This window comes from Staurois parvus, unplaced genomic scaffold (genome assembly GCF_062004578.1).
Source record: "Staurois parvus isolate SC_StPar_1 unplaced genomic scaffold, SC_StPar_1.0 ptg000153l, whole genome shotgun sequence".
NCBI lineage: Eukaryota > Metazoa > Chordata > Amphibia > Anura > Ranidae > Staurois > Staurois parvus.
The window spans coordinates 10,757,944-10,776,801 of record NW_028317949.1 but is presented as its reverse complement, the minus strand read 5'-3'; the positions used below and the strand labels follow the sequence as shown (position 1 = coordinate 10,776,801).

Below are 18,858 nucleotides of genomic sequence, written 5' to 3'. Positions count from 1 at the left end.
ATCTTTCTCTGTTCAAGTGCTCAGAAAAGAAGTTAGAGGTGATATTGTATATATATATATATATATATATATATATATATATACTGCTCAAAAAAATTAAAGGAACACTTTTTAATCAGAGTTTAGCAGCAAGTCAATTAAACTGGGATATTGATCTGGTCAGTTAAGTAGCAGAGGGGGTTGTTCATTAATTTCAGCTGATTTGGTGTTAATGAAATTAACAACAGGTGCACTAGATGGGCAACAATGAAATGACTCCCCAAAAAGGAATGGTTTTACAGGTGGAGGCCACTGACATTTTTTTCCATCGATATTTTTCCATGGCATATCAATATGTGCGATTGCCAGAAGGTTTCTTGTGTCTCCCATCACAGTCTCAAGGGCATGGAGGAGATTTCAGGAGACAGGCAGTTACTCTAAGAGAGCTGGACAGGGCCATAGAAGGCCCTTAACCCATCTGCAGGACCGGTATCTGATCCTTTGTGCAAGGAACAAAAAGATGCCAGAGCCCTACAAAATGACCTCCAGCAGGCCACTAGTGTGCATGTCTCTGACCAAACAATCTATAACAGACTTCATGAGGGTGGCCTGAGGGCCCGACATCCTCTAGTGGGCTCTGTGCTCACTGCCTGGCACCATAGAGCATTTGCCATTGAACACCAGAATTGGCAGGTCCACTACTGGCATCCTGTGCTTTCCACAGATGAGAGCAGGTTCACCCTGAGCACATGTGACAGACATGAAAGGGTCTGGAGAAGCCATGGAGAACATTAAGCTGCCTGTAACATCATTCAGCATGACTGTTTTGATGGTGGGTCAGTGATGGTCGGGGGAGGCATATCCATGGAGAAAAGCACAGACCTCTACAAGCTAGACAATGGCACCCTGACTGCCATTAGGTATCAGGATCGATTTTCAGGGGGGCTTTGAATTCAGTCCTCTGCAGGTTTATTATTTTCATTTCCATCAAACGATGGGGCATCCTTACATTTCTAACACATTACCCAGTCCATTTCAGTATAGATATTCAGCATGATATTTCCCCATTGAGCCCTGATGTGTTTTTAAAGTGTTCCTTTAATATTTTTGAGCAGTGTATAATATATATATATATATATATATATATATATATATATATATATATATAATTTATCATGTATGCTGTTAATATAAATTATAGGGGTTGATTTGCTAAAGGCAAATACTGTTCGCTGTGCAAGGGAGAAGCCAGAGCTTACTGAATGTGATGCAATTTCACTTTGCAAATAATACTCAATCACATGAAAGGAAAATTAAAATAAACTATTTTTGCTTGCATGTGATTGCATAATAAACATCAGCCGAGCTTCACCTCATTCACTAAGCTCTGGTGAAAATTCCCCTAATTCCGGGTTTGTAATACTCATTCTACATGTTACAAATAAACCATAAAGTGGACTGGGGCTGCCTTTTATAGTGGGAAGTGCTGACAGTTCCATCACCACAATCCAACTCTGTCACACTAGCAACATATCTAGCAACACTGCCTTATGCTAGGAGCAGCCAGAAAAGAAGATCTCTCAAATAAGGTCAGCTATGTTCTTTTTAATAGCATTTGTGGGTAAATTCAATAAAATAGTGCAGTACCCCTAGGAACCAACTAGGATCTCTTTTTATTGATCTGACTTCAGAATATTAAAATATGATTGGTTGCTGCATATTAATGAGTTGATCACTTGAGTTGATCAGAACAGAATGAGTTGATCAGAACAGAAGTAGTACAGCATGGGAGGAAAGCAAAGCATTCAAGATATAAAATAAATTATTTAGCGGGCTGATCGTGTTAGGTAGACCACTGTTTATCAGTACTTGAAACTTGTAAGATCATGTACATATATACTGTGTACAATGTACAGGGCTTAGTAATTATCTTCCATATGAATTTAGCCTTCATTTACACCTGAGCAGAGCATGTTCCTTGTGATTTTCAAGTGTTTTTTTTCTAGTGTTTTACAAGTGTATTATAGGCATTTTTGCACATGTATCAAGCTTTAGGAATTTGTTTTCTGGGCTGGGCAAGGAGAGGATAGCAGTTCTGTAGGGGAAAAGGAATTCTTCACGAGCATAAATGCATGCAAAAATGCACTTATCATACATATACAGGCAATCCTATTGAAGTGTATGGAGCTAAAAGTGTACATTTTGGGGTGCATTTTATATGAAGGGATCAGAGGTAGGTGATACAGTTTATATTTATGTTTTGGAATGCATTATGGCTGGTTCATTTAATATGTGTTTTTATGAAAAGGGAGAAAGGGGGAGCCCACTATGTGTAGCATAAAAATTATCCCCTTTATTAAACTACAATTAGCAACTAACTTTATTGTATGTTAATAGTGGATTATTTGAATGCTACACTTAGTGGGTGATCCCTTTTTCATTTGTGTTTAATTTCAGAGGCTGCTTTCTACTTTGGGATGGCTGCCCTAAATGAGCCTGTGGATAATATTATAGGACTACTTGTTCAAGCTGAACTTTCATGGACTTGGGCTGCTTGCCCTATTAGCACAACTAATCTCTTATTTAATGTATTTTAAGGCATTTTTATTTGTATATGTTATGCTTTTTTATATAAGTCTTGTATGCCATTTATTTAGGCTTACTTTGCAGTTGGTGTTATAACTAGATTTGTTTAAATCCAGTAAGCAGAATGAGGATTATTTATACACTGTGTAGTTGATGTGTTAGTCCCCTGAACATCATGGCAGCAGGTGCATTTTTATCCATGAGCAAAGAGGATGACTGGCTCTGAGGGGTTGCGGTATCCTGCAGTACTATCCCTTTTTGACATGGCAGCAGGAGGAGAGATTATAGTACAGCAGAGGCAGGGATTTTAGTACAACTTGAGGCATCCTGAGTTGTAATAATAGCGATGAGCATTATTAGTGCTTAATAGCATGATGCATCAGCTGTGTACTCCAGCCCAGGGGCAGACTGACAACTCATGGGGCCCCTCACTTACCCTGGGCCCTCGGGCAGTGCCCGAGTTTCCAAATCCTCAGTCCGCCCCTGCTCCAGCCTCTGAAAAAGTCTATGGAGGATGTAAAGAGTAAGGTGGAGCTTGTGGGCAGTGACATCATTGTGCTGTGTGGTATGACCAGTTGAGGGGCTTGGCTATGGGGGGGTTGCGTATCTTTCCCTGCACATTCTGAGAATTTATTTTTCACTTGTTGCCTCATGCTGCACTGTAAAATCCAATTAGTAAACCTTACTTAAAAAAAGCATGCAAACCGATTGCCTCAAAAAAACCAAGTAAACTAGAATAAGAATTGTATTTTCTTCTTACAAATGCTTATTGAGTGTGGTGAACTTACACTTTAGTATACACAACTAACAAAAAATAGTGAATAGTACTTGAAAATTTTACGTTAGGTGAACTCCTAACTTAGTATGGAATACTCAGATTTGCCATTTAAAATAACAAAATCATTTTAAGTTAAGTTTACTGTGTAATGTATTCCAAATGACACATTTATTTAGGTTGGGCTAACTAATGTGATATTTTCTGCAACTCTGAATATTGAGTTGTGGTTACTTGCACAGCAATCCGATTTACTTGTTAAAACCATGCAAACCGATTGCCTTAAAAAAACCAAGTAAGCGTTACTTGTTTTATTTTAGTTTTATCCAAACATCCATTTTACATTAACATCTTGCATCTGCCCAATACTGCAGACAAGCAGCGCAGACAGGCCAGACTATCTAACTGTATGGCATGGGCCTGTTTCTGGGTTTGGCACCCCCTGCCTACCCATGCTGTGATTGGATGCAGTACACATCAATCAACAGGTTTCAGCCAATGATTGTGGCTGAAACCTGCTGACCGTCTCTTTCAAATCACGTTTACACAGACACAGCCAGATCACTGTGCTGTGAACAGAGGTCGTGTTTCTTCTCCCTCACAACTAAACAGCAGCACATAGGACACACATTACACTTCACAGATAACCCCCCCCCCCCCCGGTCAGTGTCATTAATACAGTGTACATTATTGTCTGATCACTGTATTAGTGTCACTATTGATGTCAGTTGGTGTCCCTCCCAGCCAGTGTGTTAGCTCTAGATTGCCCACCACTCCATCACAGTCACACTATGTTGCTGTACCGTCATTACAGTATAGAATCTATAGCTGTGTAAACAGCTGTGTAACAGGGCACATACAGAGCTGTTTATTGCCCTTGTAGAGAATTTACATATTACTTACACAAACTGTTAAAGTAAGCAACAGCCATAATAACAAACGTTGATGCTTGGTTTAAAACCTGACAAAATATCCAGAGTTTTCCATGACTGCCTATTTAAATATATCTTTTCATACAATTAAAGTGTTGTAACCCTTCCATATATACCTAGTGAAGTGACTGGCCTTAGGTGATACAGAGATGAAACATCCTACTACACAAGTTATACCTGTTAATCTGCAGTCTTCACTACAGCCATTTAAAGTGCTGTATTTATAAAGCTTGTCCGAGAGTTCAGAAAACAGAGGGTGGAGAGCTGAAATGAAACTCTGCAGAAATTCAGTGAGGAGAGCTCTAAGAACTGTTTGGTGGGATGAGACACCTCCTTCACAGGAACAGAGCTGAGGCTGTCAATCTGCTAGAGGGCCCTCCAGTCACCTTTTTTCTCTTGATGTCAGGAAAAAAAAAAACTTGTCAGAAGTGATTCATGCCGATATGGAGAAATGAAGCAGCAGAAATGAAATTATACTCATTGCTTTTAATGGAGACAAGTACACACTATAGAGGAATATACTTTGTTCATATTTCATGTCTGAAGTTTACAACCATTTTAATAGTAGTTTTCCTCCATGCCATTTTACACCTTACTCACAATAGGTCCACTAAATTAACTCTGCCTGCAAGTAAAGGACCTTTTACAGGATGAGTAGGAACTAGTGAAAGGACCACTTTGCATATATTATAGAGATGTACAAGCTGGCCAACTGTATCAAAATGATCTGTCTCTGGTCCTTGCATACCAAATCACCAAAATAGAAAATATAGGCATAGCTCATTGCATATATCACAGATATTAAAGCTGACCAACTGCCTCAAAGTGATTTGTACTTACATGGAATAAACTCATTGCATATATTATACTGTAGAGACATACAAACTAGACAACTGCATCCATGAGTTTATTCCACGTAAGTACAGATCACTTTGAGGCAGTTGGTCAGCTTTAATATCAATTATGATACCTGAAATGAGTTTAGCCCACATTGGTAATATACAACCACTCAGGTATGTTTGTTGTATGATCAGATAGATTACTTTGAGGCAATTGAACATCAATTGCAATACATGAAATTATGTTAGCCTGTATTGGTTTTGTACAACCACTGAGGTATGCCTATATTTTCTATTTTGGTGATTTGGTATGCAAGGGCCAAAGACAGATCATTTTGATGCAGTTGGCCAGCTTGAACATCTATTACAATAAATTTTAAAACAGCACACTAAGGTTTCTGAGCTCTGTGACGTCAGCTAACTTTAGTCTACTGAAAACAGGTCACAGGCATGCAGAAAAACAAAACAAAACAAAAAACAAACATTCTAACACAACAGGAAATTCTTCAGACTTTGCAGTTTTGGTGGGAGTTTGTTCTCCCACATGCCAAGCATCCCTCTTTGAATGAATATAAAAGTGTTTTTCATGGCTTTAGGGTATTCCAAGTGTAAAGCATATAAAAGTCCAAAGAAGAGGCAAAGAGTGCTTGAGGTAGGTTCTGGAGATCCTCCATTACAGTACCTCCCTCCGCTATGATGACAATAGACACTGGGTCAAGGTGGAGATGATTTGGAGAAGCAGGCTTACTTTCATCAATGACAGTCATCAGTCCAACAGGTAAACGTGCCCAGACCTCATCACTGTCAGAAGGCTATACAAAAACAAACATGATTATTTGTCACTGTGTTGTATATGGTTAGTTTTAGCTTCAAGGTAAGGGTCAAAGTCAATCTATTTTTGGAAGGTTTCTTCCTTTAAAGCATTTTTTTAAACGGTTTTTATTTTAATGCATTCTATGCATTAGGATAAAGCACCTTCTGTGTGCAGCAGGTCCTCATTAATTGAGACAGCAGTGGGGCACCATTACCTCCCATTGCATTCAAAGTCAGTGAGCCAATGAGGAGAGAGAGGAGGTGGGGCCAAACCGCAGCTCTGTGTCTAAATAGACACACACAGCCTTGGCACAATTGCCCCATACAGCTGCTGGCTGTAGGGGCACTCAGCAGGAGTGAGGGGCCAGGAGTGCTAGCAGGGGACCCGAGAATAGGAGGGTCTGGGCTGCTCTGTGCAAAACCAACTGCACAAAAGGTGGTAAGTATAACACGTTTGTTATATTTAAACAGAAAAACACACAAGGACTTTAATATCACTTTAAGTTAGATAGCTGTATACACACGCAAAAAAGGGTATAATCCATCTGGATACACAAAGTAGTTGTAATGATACAGTTCTACTAACACGTCTAAGTTGCAAAATTGTGTTCAGGCATTAACATTTGTTTTACCCTCCCTCACTAAGGGATTACATTTTATAAACTTCCATACCCACCACTGTACTAGTGATATAATAAGTATTAATCTGTATTTCTAAGGAATACAAAGCAAATCCCCCCACAACTGCCAAGGTGCAACTATGACAACTTACGAAGCAGGTGATGTAGAATGTACTGGGGTCATCACCAAGTAGAACAGGGAGGCCTCAGAGCACAAGGGTGTCCATTGCTGTCACATCAGGTTTCTAGAAGTAAATTATCAAAAGTTCAGTTTAATATTGCATAAAATGTAAACCTACATGTTTATGAAGCAAATATCACACTATTTGACAGTTCAGGAAAGTTACTGCTTGAAGTTATTTAAATTACACCCATAGCTTCGATGTTTTAACATCATTGGATCACAACTTCTCAAGACCACTTTAAAATATTGAAATCAATACAGGTAACAACATAGGCCAAAAGGGATAGTAGTAGAGGTTACAGGTTGTACATTTATGGTATCTTACATATTTCTGTATATTACAACAAAGTGAATCATGAAAGGTTTTGTAAGTTGAGAACAAACAAAAAGAGGGTTGCAGTAGACTCACCTCTGAATTAATTTGCTGCACAAACATGGACAATGTCTCTCCAACACTTCCTTTCTTGGACTTGAAGATTGTGACAAAGCGTGGTGTGTATCGATCCAGGGCATCAAAAAAGTTATTCTGCAGATTTGTGGTGGCTATTCTATTGAACTCTGCAAACACCTACAACACAAAAACAAAACAAAAAAAAAAAATCTCTTTTGCCCTAATATTTGAATAAGTTTCTCCCAAATTCTCCAGTGCCCCAGCAAGCAGATCCTTGTCCTCCCTCTCTCTGTGGTTCCCCCAGCTTTTCCCTCACCTTTACCTGTGAAGTTCAGTGGTTTGTAAGGTAAACTTTTCTTCCTTACAAACTACTAAACTCTGCATTCAGAGATCATTGGTTTGTAAGCCAACACAAAACTGCTTAACTCCTAAATTTACTTACCAACTACTGAACTCTGCCTTACAAACTACAGAATTCTACATGTATAGTTCAGTAGTTTTGTGAACCAGAGCTCAGAAGTTTGAAAGGCAGAGTTCTAGTTAAACCTATTGCAAGAAAATCCATTAAAATATTACTAGCTATTGGCATCTTACCTCCAGTGTACTGAAGCCCACTTTGACAAAGAGTCTGTTCAAGGAAGAGATCTCAGGCAGCTGCTGTGAGCAATTCTTCTGAAAAGGACAAAATTCCTTACTTAAAAATAAGTTCCCCCTTACAACCTAGTGTAGTAGATTACAGGCAGACACAGTCTTTGATACCGTATGTGCATTCTTTATAAGCATAGGAAACTACAGCAAGCATTGAAAAAAAAATACTACAATAAAATATTAAATGAAACATTCAATTTTAAGTTAAGTGGTTAGGATAAGTTCAATGAATTAAGGCAGCATCCAAAGTTCAGTGGTTTGTAATGCAGAGTTTATATTTACGGCCTCCATCCTGAACACAGGCTTTTGTGCCCTGTAGCACCCCCCCTTCGTGGGTGGCAGTATCTGCATCCACTCCCCCATGTGGTCAGTGATTGTATACCCCAGAAAATACTCACAATGGCAGAGACTGTCCAGTCGGTAAATATGGATCAAGGATTACCATTACACAAGGTAAAATCTTCCTCTGTGGAATGGATCGTTGTTGACTGAAAGAATAGAGTACAGGAAAAATGGTCATAAATAACTGTAATAAAAGCTGTGTCTGTGCCCCTTGTCCTTTGTGGTCAAGTGTCTTTTCATCCAGTGCCCCCCCCCCCACAATAGGTTTGAAGATAGCCACCATACAAGCATTCATAGAGCAGAGTGATTGTAGAGCACAATGTGCTCCTGGTGGTCAGATCAGTGGCTGCTCCCCCAAATAGTGCTTGTTGGCTGCGTCCTTTTCTTGCCAGTCCATGGCCGCATGCACCCCTCCCTTTGCTGGTTGGTGGCCACACCCCCATCCTCCTTGCTGGTAGTCAGCATCTGCACCCCCCAGGCCCCAGATGATCAGTGTCCACACTCCATCTACAGTGTTGCCAACCTACCAAAATAAATTTACTGATAAGACACCCACAATTTACTGACACAGCCAAGTTTTTACTGCCATTTTGACAATTACAATTGTAAGTGCAAATTTCAGTATTTAAGTTACAATTAAGTACAATATATAATTAGCAATGTGAGAAAATCTGAAGGCAAAAATTTTTTTGATAAAGTAAGGGCAGTTATTAAAACCCATTAGTTTTCTGTCATCCCTGTCCAACTCAAGAGATTTCCTATTAACCACTTTAGCCCCAGAAGGATTTGCCCCCTTCTTGTCCAGGCCATTTTTTGCGATACGGCACTGCGTTACTTTAACTGACAATTGCACAGTCGTGTGACATCGATGTCCTTTTTTTCCCACAAATAGAGCTTCCTTTTGGTGGTATTTGATCACCTGTGCGGTTTTTACTTTTTGCACTATAAACAAAAACAGCGACAATTTTGAAAAAAATATATTTTTTACTTTCTGCTATAATACATAGCCAATAAAAATAATGAAAAAAAAAGTCAATTTTCTTCATCAATTTTGGCCGATATGTATTCTGCTACATGTTTTTAGTAAAAAAAAATCCCAATAGACATATATCGAGCGGTTTGCGCAAAAGTTATAGTGTCTACAGACTACGGGAAAGATTTATGGTTTTTATAATTTATTTGATTTTTACTAGTTATAGTGGCGATCAGCAATTTTTAGCAGTACTGTGACATTGGGGTGGACACATCGCACACTTGTGAACCATTTTGGGAACCAGTGACACCAATACAGAGATCAGTGCTAAAAAAAAAGCACTTTTTCTGTATTGGTGTCACTGGGAGGGAAGGGGCTAACACTAGTGAGATCCCTGGGCATGTTCTAACTGTGAGGGGAGCTGGGCTGTCCAATGGAGCAGAGTGATCTGTCTCCCGATGACAGGAAGGCGGGGATCATTCCGCTTCTTACCGAAAGAACCGCGAGCTGCCTTGTTTACATAGGCAGCTCGCCGTTCTCCTCTCATAGTGAAGATTGTCGGGTAGCTGGTGGCAATCGAGCCTGCCGGATACCTGCGCTGTCTCCCTCTGTGTGAGGAGACAGTGACAGCGGCGCTGGGGAGCACGTGGGCACCTCCCCTGCCCGCCTGCACCCTCGACGTACATTTACGGGATTTAGCCTGCACGTGCCACCCTGTTGCCGTATATGTGTGTGGGGCGGTCCCAAACAGGTTAATTTCTGTTTCATAGCCAACACTGAAAGTGAAGTGAAATCCATGGTAGCCACCAGGATCACCAGAAATTATGTCTCCAATTCTAACATTTTGCCTTTATTCCTGTTTTAGATTCTTCTACTCTTGGTGATAGCAGTAAAAAGGAGAGGAAAAAAATCTACCAAACTGGGGCATGAGAGAGAGAAAAAACACACACTGAGACTGCTGCACATTGCCCCCCCCCCCCCCAGACTGCAGAGGGACACAGATATGGAAGCACACATTGAACAGACACATTAGCTTTTCCCATAAACTTCCTCTCTCCAGATCACAGTGCAACACACACTCACCTCCAAAGATGATACTAAATCCCAAGAGGGATGGCAGTCACAGAACTCAGCTTTTCCCCCACTCTGCCTCTCTCCAACTCACACAGCCCCCACCTTCCTGATCCCACACATCTCTCAGGAGAAGCAGACACTGAACACCAAGGAGGAGTGGCATATTACAGCACATGGACTTTCCCACGCGCTTCCTCTCTGCAGCTCACACTGCTCAGACACCTCCACTACACCTCAGACCTGTCCATCCTTCAAGTCCAATTGCCCATATTTCCCACTGTACTCACTCCGTGCCTCTCACACCCTCTTCAGCAGCTCTTCTTTCTCCTGGATGTCCTTCCAGTCTGATGTCCACGTGCCTTCTGCCGGCATATTGTTGGAGCTTAGCTGGGACCTCTGCTTCTCATTGGTGCAGACAACTGTCTGTCACTAATAAGCCCATGTCCTATTGGAAGTAGGGAGGAGGAAATTGTAGGTGTCTGGAGATAGGACAAATAATAATTCAAGCTCTGAGGCTGTGTATGGATATACACTTGTATTCCTGTGTGCATGTAAATGAGTATATACAGAGTATAGACACAAACTAAGTGTACTTTATATTTTTTTCTTGCACACTTTACTCAGTGCTGCTTTATTAGTGTTTAGTCAGTAGTGTGCATTGTGTCATAGACATCAGTACATCTGATTAGAGATCAGTATAACACAAGGTGTTAATCACTCCCATGTGCAAGAGGCCTAACCCTTTCTCTTCCTTAAAGGACCAAAAAGAACCAGAAAGGCAGCACTGTGAAAAAAAGAGCCAGCAGGAGAAAATGTACTGTAACTGGCTGCCTGCTAGGGCATTTTTAATACATTTGCAGCAATACTGAAACACTGGACTAAAGTGATTGTAAACACAATTTAAAAAAATAACAAAGGTTTACACTTTTCTGCTGTGTGCAATTCCCCCAGTTGTCCTTTTTTGGTGCTCATGGCTCCTCATGTTCTAAGTGCGCTTCCTATGGTGGTGCACCTGCAGGTGCAATCCTGAGCCGCTGTCTGTGTCAATTGACAGACTCTGGCTCCACCTAATACCTCAATCTCTCTTCACTGGCTTTGATTGATGACAGCAGGAGCAGCTGCCTCAGCAATGCCTGTTAGACCTGAAAGTCAGAAGAGAAAGCCACTATACAGACAGACATAGCGCTGGATCAAGTGTAATAAGGGGAGTGAGGGGGCAATAATATTACCTAAACCTAAATGCAGGAAAAATTGTTTAGACTTTACAATCACTTAAAGCCAACTCCAGGCAAAACAAATATTACCTTGCAGTGGGACTGCAAGGGTTAACTACCCATTTGTGTCTAGTGGTGAGAGAAAGGAGATATACTTACCTGATCTTTCAATTCTCCCTGTACAAAACTGATCCCTGCAGCTCATGCAACTCCACCCCCCATGATCTAGCATTCTTGAGTAGTGAACTGGTCCTGATGTCAGCAAGCCCATAGACCGGCAGGACATGAGGATGTCAGGAATAGTCCACTGTTGGATCGTGGGGGTGTGCCATTTGCAGTATCGGAGGATCAGCTGAGTTTAAGCTTTTTTTCTCCCCTGCAAAAACAGTTAACCCTTGCAGTGCAAGCAAAGCTCCTCTGCATAGGAGTTTCTTTCTTTTTGCCTAGAGTTGGGCTTTAAGGACAGTTAATGCATATCTGCCTCCTACTGGTGTAGTATTGCCACTGCGTCCTTTGTTGCAACTTGATTATTTTAAGTTGGTTTCACTCAAAAAAATAAGTAAAATGGTTTCATTACCTTGCAATTAACTCTAACTTAATAAACACTAGTAAGAAGGCATATTTTTGATATATGAGTAAAATTAACAAATATATCTAAGTTGGGAAAGCTATTGGATTTTACAGTGTGTGGAACACTACACAGACCTTTAATGTGAATATTTTTTTCTTGTGATTCTTAATAATGTTTTTAAATGGAAAGCACTATGATTCTTTTGTGTTTCTTTTGATTTGGAGGGATATCATATGGGAGAGGAGGTTGTATACTTAGCTTTTGGAGAGATATATGCTGGTTTGACCACCTGGAAACAGGGGTCCAAAAATAGAGGTGAGTGCACACCCTAAAGAGACACTGAAGGTGGGATCTTTCTCTTGGGAGTTGTACACTGATGTTATGGATGTACAAAAGCTCACAAGAAAAAGTTGGAATAAAAAAAAAAAGACTGTGAACTATCACATACATTATTAGCACCTATTTTGCACTTATATAACTGATTTATATACAGTATGTGGATTGGTATCATTTTCATTAAGGCTCTCACTAAAGCCAGGGGGAGTTTTATACCCTTGAATACACCAATATTAGATTTTTATATATTATTGAAGAACTATTCACTTTTTTATTATTATATGGAACTAAAGATGCCTGACTAAACTAGAAAAAAAAAAGCTCATGTACTTTTTTGATTGTAAGGACATAGGGCAACTGAGCATACAGCTGTGAACAGGGCAAATATAAATAATTTGATTCTGCATTATCAGGCATAGTCAGGTGTAGCAAGGCATAGGGAAATAAGCAAGAAAAAGCCACTCGTATAAAGAGGGGATGATTATATCTTTTTAAGTGCCCATTCACACCAGGTGCAGTAGGACTGCATTGGGTGGCTATATCAGTGCATTCCAATGCAAGACAAGGCAAAATGCTTTGTGTCCTGTTTGACCAATTCAGATCAATGCATTTCAGTAGAGTGCAGGCAGTGTGCACTGGAAAATGTACAGCAAACTGTACTTTTTTCCAGTGTAGTGCAGTGCAAGGCAATCCACCACCTTGTACCACTTGGCAGCCAATTGAACTTAATGAAATGTCACTGTGTGACTTTCAATAAAGTTTATTTAAAAAAAGTGAACGATGCAATGCACCAATATTGGCACATCAGCAACCCAGTGATCCTACCAGACTGCTCTGTACACCAACCGCTGCATTGTAATGTGGTGACTGGTGTGAATTAACCTTTTGGGTTCATGCCTTGGGTGCATTTACCCATGAAGCATAAATACACAGTGGGATTGATTTACTAAAATGGGAGAGTGAAAAATCTGGTGCAGCTGTGCATGGTAGCCAATCAGCTTCTAACTTCAGCTTGTCCAGTTAAGCTTTGACAATAGTTGATTGGTTTCTATGCAGAGCTGCACCAGATTTTGCACACTCCGGTTTTAGTAAATCAACCCCAGTGTATTTTTATTTTACAAGGAAGTCCTAGAGTTGCCAACTAGTTACCATCACAGGTAGATGTATAGTATGCCTCCTGTGCTATTAAATCCCCTATCACTAAGCAGCTAGCACTTGAAATGCCACAACCCAGGCACACAATACAATGTAATTAAAATATCTACTAATAGTGCAGCGCTATAACTTGTAAGATACTTATACACATATATGTAAAACATGCAATATTTGTGATGCCCCTATCATGGAGTTTTTTTGTGTCCACTCTCGGTGCTGTGAGAAATGCTATACAGTGAAGTCCACACACTATATCAGACACATGAATGACTCTTTGTGCATGTGTTCCACACTGAGTGCAAACAAATGGGGTGTCAATCCACAGTGACAGGGGTGCCCCCTCACCTTCCTGCCCAGGCCCCTCAGGACCAATGAGCCAAAAGATGCCTTATTATTCCTCCACAGACCGTCAGATCCTCCTCAGCAGTAGTGGTGGGACCCTCTCATTAGTAAGGAATTGGAACTTCTCCAAATACGTTCCCAGCAAGGCAAAGAAATCCAGCATAGTGTAAAACCATTTATTTGCATAAAAACGCTATTCGTACTTAAAAATTCCTACTCACACTTTTGTAGGTATATAACAGCTTTTTCACCACGCTATGGATGTACTGCATGCATGGATCCTGGTAAGGTGTACCAAAATGGCGCCTACGTCGGACGTGACGTCACCGCGTCAGCCGCATCACCGCTACGACTCCTCCCACAAACGTATCTACGTGTTACGTCACGATTGGACCACGTGACTTCGTCAGGATATACCATCACAGCAACCCATAAACATGAATGGGTGAAGGTGGCTGTATGCAGCTATGTCTGTAGAGTAGCGTATGCGAACAGATGTAATGCACCAAACGCAACTTAGGTTTTTAAATAAAACCCTTTTCACTGTTTTAAAATTAGACCACACAGTCTGAAGGCCACTGGAGGCTCAGACAAACTTTCCTACCCTTAGACCTGGTTGACCTGCTTTCTTCTGAACACTGAGGTAGCCTACTGAGCTGCTTTTTCATTGCTGTGGATAGTTAGCCTCCATAGTAGGGGATTTTCTCACTTTATGGAAAAAAAACATGAACAACATACATTTAAATAAGGATTTTATTTTCATTCTGTTTGTAGATTATTACTCTTATTAGGTTCTTCAGAAAGTCTATTAAAAAAAAAATACTGCACCGCTTGGATCCAGATTTAACCACATCATCACTTTAATGCTCAGTAGCAATGGGGATCAGTCTAATGACAATTAATCCTTCCTTGAAGAAATATAATTAGGTCGCATCGATAGCAATATTTTTCTTAGCATTTCAACTTAGTATTTAGATACAGTTATATATTCATGTAGAAGAAGTTCTGATTATGAAAGTACGAAGAAAAAAAAAATAGATCAGAAGACCCTGGAAATATTTGTAACAGGATAGAACAAGAAGGAGCTTCTAAGTGCAGTATATTCAGAAGAATCTTTAATAATGATGGTTAGAAAAACTTACAAACTCGTGGTTAAAACAGGCTCAATGAAATCGTCAGAATGCAGAGGCTCAATCCACTATGCGAGAACCCTCTGTGCCAGCCAGCAGCTGCAAGGGGAGGTGAGGATCAGATGGCCAAGATGGCCACCGCAAGTTCTGGGATCTCTGGAAAGCAAGCTGGAGTGCACGCTGTCTAGAAGACCGCAACCGGAAGTAACGTGGGTTAGGAACGGGTGTGGAACAGTGACACGTTTTGGAGTATGCACAGAGCTCCTTCTTTAAGACACAGAAGGTTCTCGCATGGTGGATTAAGCCTCTGCACTTTGACAATTTTATTGAGCCTGTTTTAACCACAAGTTTGTAAATGTTTCTTACCGTAATTTTTAATGATTCTTCTGGATATACTGAACTTAGACACGCCTTCTTGTTCTATCTTCTTCCATATACAGAGTTTGCTTCAACGCCTAGAGGTGCTTCCTGGTGCCTGTTTTCCAGTGTCTCCTCCATCCCCAGCTGACATCTCTTGGTCCACAGCTTCCTCCACTGATGTGCCCTGTACATATCCTCTACTCCTGGAAATATTTTTTAATATCTGAGTATATACACATTGAGCTTGAGCATGACCAATTCAAGAAATAAGGTCTTCTTTGAACCTATGACCTTTTACATAATATAAATTCTATCGTACTTGAATTAATTTTTTGTCTGATTTTGATTATTTCCTTTTATAGTAAATACATTTTGTGTGGCCTACTGGGACAAAAGTCCCTCAAGGTTTCTTTATTTCCATCAGTTGTTACTTGCAATTCACTCTGTTTCATTTCTTCCCAGTGTCACCCCCGTAATGCTTCTGCTTTCTGCACAAAAATGTAAGAAATAAGGCTGCCCATTTTGTGAGAAAAAAAATTCTATATAAATAAACAATTTTATATAAAGTGCTAATTTTGTGTTCAATACTATATACAAAAATACCCTTAGTTTATACATAAAACCTCATAATTAAATATGAAACATCAAACCAGTGTAAAAAGTCCAAAAAATGTGTAAAAGTCTCAAATAAAATGCCGTATGCAAGAAAAGGTGTGTTAGTGTCCCATGTGCTTTACAACCACTGTTGTACTTTCCACTTTAAACCTTCAATAACCGTGTGCAACCTCCACCTTCACAAACCACTCACCAGATTTATAGACCCACTGGGTCAAAACCTGCTTAGGATCATGGGATGGTTGCACCACACCTTAACCTTGCTTATTCAATAACACCACCTCAGTCCTCTAGCTTTCCAGGGTCTGCACAGCTTATTTCTCCTAAGTGGTTCCACCACTATTGTCCTTATTTACTCATTGACCAGACCAGTTACTCTCCTTCTTTAATTCTCACATGAATGCTGGCATAGGGATAAAATCCAATAAGCATTCATAATATAATACCTTTTTTATTTTAAAAAACATATATAAACACAGTAAAACTTACATTGCCTCATACTTTTATAGCCTTAAGATCAGTCTTTCATTCACAGTTAGTTTGGGCTCCAATGCTCAGCCTGGTGCAAGACCTAATCTGCCTGCTGGATTTTGTTTTCTCACTTTGCTGGAAACCTTTTGTAGTTTGTCTGAGAGCTGTTTTTAAAGAACTTATTTCTTAGATCACATTCTGATCCAGTACAGCAGCTATATAAAAAGTAGGGACATAGCGTGGGTTTATGAGTGTATGCTGATTGATCAGATAAGAAGACTATTACATTTCTACAGGCACACTGTAGCTTATGCAAACATTTCCTGGCAAACCATTTTTTTTTCAAATGTAAGTTTACTAACATAAGGCAGTCTCCATGACATATAATATATACATTTCAGGATACAAAGCAAAATTCAGGTCAATGACAGGATACAAGGAACATCCATGAGTAACAATCAGATCTAATATTTGAATCAAGAATCCAAACATTGGAAATAGAAGAGAAAAAGAAAGTGCAATGAACAATGACATCACCGAAAAGGGTCAGTATACACACCCTGAAATAACGTAGCCCTTTATGCAAGAATCATTTAATTATAACTCCTTGATGGGAAGAAAGGGTACTGCCCCACTCAGTTATTCCAAGATAAAATCAAGTGACAAGATGAAGCAGACAGAGCAAGAAAAGAAGCAGAGGGAAAAGGCAGAAAAGAAGCAGGACAGAAAAAAAGTAGAGAGGGGGAGGGGTGTAGAAGGGGGGAAGGTTCAACCTGAGGGGGCATAAATAATTCCTTTTCACTCAGCAGGGCCCAGTTCAAATAGGGGTTTGCCCTCAGAATAAACAAACATATTCCATAGACCCCATGTTTTGTTATACACTTCTCGTTCATATTGTGAAGTCAGGACCAAGTCCTCCATCTGGTTCAATTTCTGCACTTTCATGAACCATAGTCAGATGTACTTTTCCATGTAAGAGGAATGCAAGATTTAGCAGCGTTAAGAAGGTGGTAAAGGATTGCCTTTTTGTATACTTTGGCAGGTAAGCCAGAAGCATGTAGAAGGAAAAAGGCTGGATCATCCTGCAATACATAATCAGTTCATTTTTGGGACAACTCATCAACCTCTTTCCAGAAACCAGTCCATTTAGGGCAGGACCAAAAAATGTGAAATAATGCTCCTCACTTCATTTGGCAGCACCAGCATTTATCAGTAGTAGTTGGGAAAAGTTTATGTAAGAGGACAGGGGCATGATACCATCTAATGAGATTCTTAATGTTAGTTTCCTGAGGAAAACAAATTTGTATTCAGGTTAGATCTTCCTAGCAAAAAACTACCAATCTCTCAAGATTAAAGTGTTTGTATACCCATTTTTTTTTATTGAGTAGAAAAAGATAGAAGCCCTGCCAGTGTTTCTTTTTGCAACTGATTGATGAACTTTTCCTTTAGAATAATTACCAGGACAAACAGAGGCTGAATCTCCCCAATGGGTACACAGACAGAAATAAAAACTTGACTGAGGCCTTGTTCACACCATGGTGCAGAGAGGTGAGTTTTTCTGCATGCATTTTGCAATGGCACAAAGAAAATAATTGTTCTCTATGTGCCCTGTTCACACCACAACACTAGTATCAGATGCAGATTTTGCTTTGTGCATACATTTGCAATATGTATAAAAATCACTGAAACATTCAAGAAAATTGATGTAAAGAAGAGAAAAAAGTCCGGATAGCTGAACTCCCAACTGAGATCCAAAAAGCCTTTATTGCTAAACTAAAAAGAGCGCACAAATGTACAAGCAGGGGAAAGATGGCTAAAATGTTAAACCAGCCTCCCAACCCATATACCACCCAGGTGTATGTGATTCTCTAGCTGACCAGTGCCTTCCCATGTTTACATTGTTATTCCAAATACTACAATAAATACACATAAAACATGTCCAAACAATAAAACCATATACAATGTTGCAAAACAAAGGAAAAATAAATAAATAAACATCAATAAAAACATATGTCTAGTACAACTAGCTTATAGGCAACTCTCAATTAACCATCTCATACTCTAATATAATCAAGATGATGTCACCACGAGGAAGGACCATATGAATGCACAGATGTATTTAATGTGAATATAAATATAAACTATCATTAAAAGCCATAATATGATCCACTCAGAAATGATCCCATTGAAGCATGTGTGCAAAAACACATGAAACTTAATTCGCAGTAACCAGTGAGGTCCTATTCAAAGTTCAACCCCATCAGGATCCTCGTTTGAATATGAAAAATCCAGAACATTTTGCATTTGCAAAGAATGTTGAATTAATCTCCTCCCCTCCTGGGAACTCTTTCAATTCCCTGTATGTATAAGGCACATCATTAAAATGTCTAGCCCCATTAGTCCTATGTTTCTTTTCAATATTATATAGGTTGCCATGGAGGTAGTCTCTATACCTTCTAGTGGTTCTGCCAACATAGTGAACAGAACATATAATCAAATAATAATCAA

At 39.8% G+C, this 18,858-nt stretch overlaps 1 long non-coding RNA gene across 2 annotated transcripts; it reads right to left on the bottom strand.

Annotated features, from left to right (window-relative positions):
- Positions 1-5,420: 5,420 nt before the first annotated feature.
- On the bottom strand, positions 5,421-10,597 carry LOC149463727 (uncharacterized). 2 transcript variants are annotated; one of them, XR_016312397.1, is made up of 6 exons: positions 10,444-10,597; positions 8,166-8,255; positions 7,714-7,791; positions 7,138-7,296; positions 6,697-6,789; positions 5,421-5,923 (listed from the first exon to the last, which is right to left on the bottom strand). It is a non-coding gene; the product is annotated as an uncharacterized LOC149463727 (long non-coding RNA). The 2 variants fall into 2 exon arrangements; XR_016312398.1 differs by lacking the exon at positions 10,444-10,597 and adding an exon at positions 10,166-10,268.
- Positions 10,598-18,858: the final 8,261 nt, after the last annotated feature.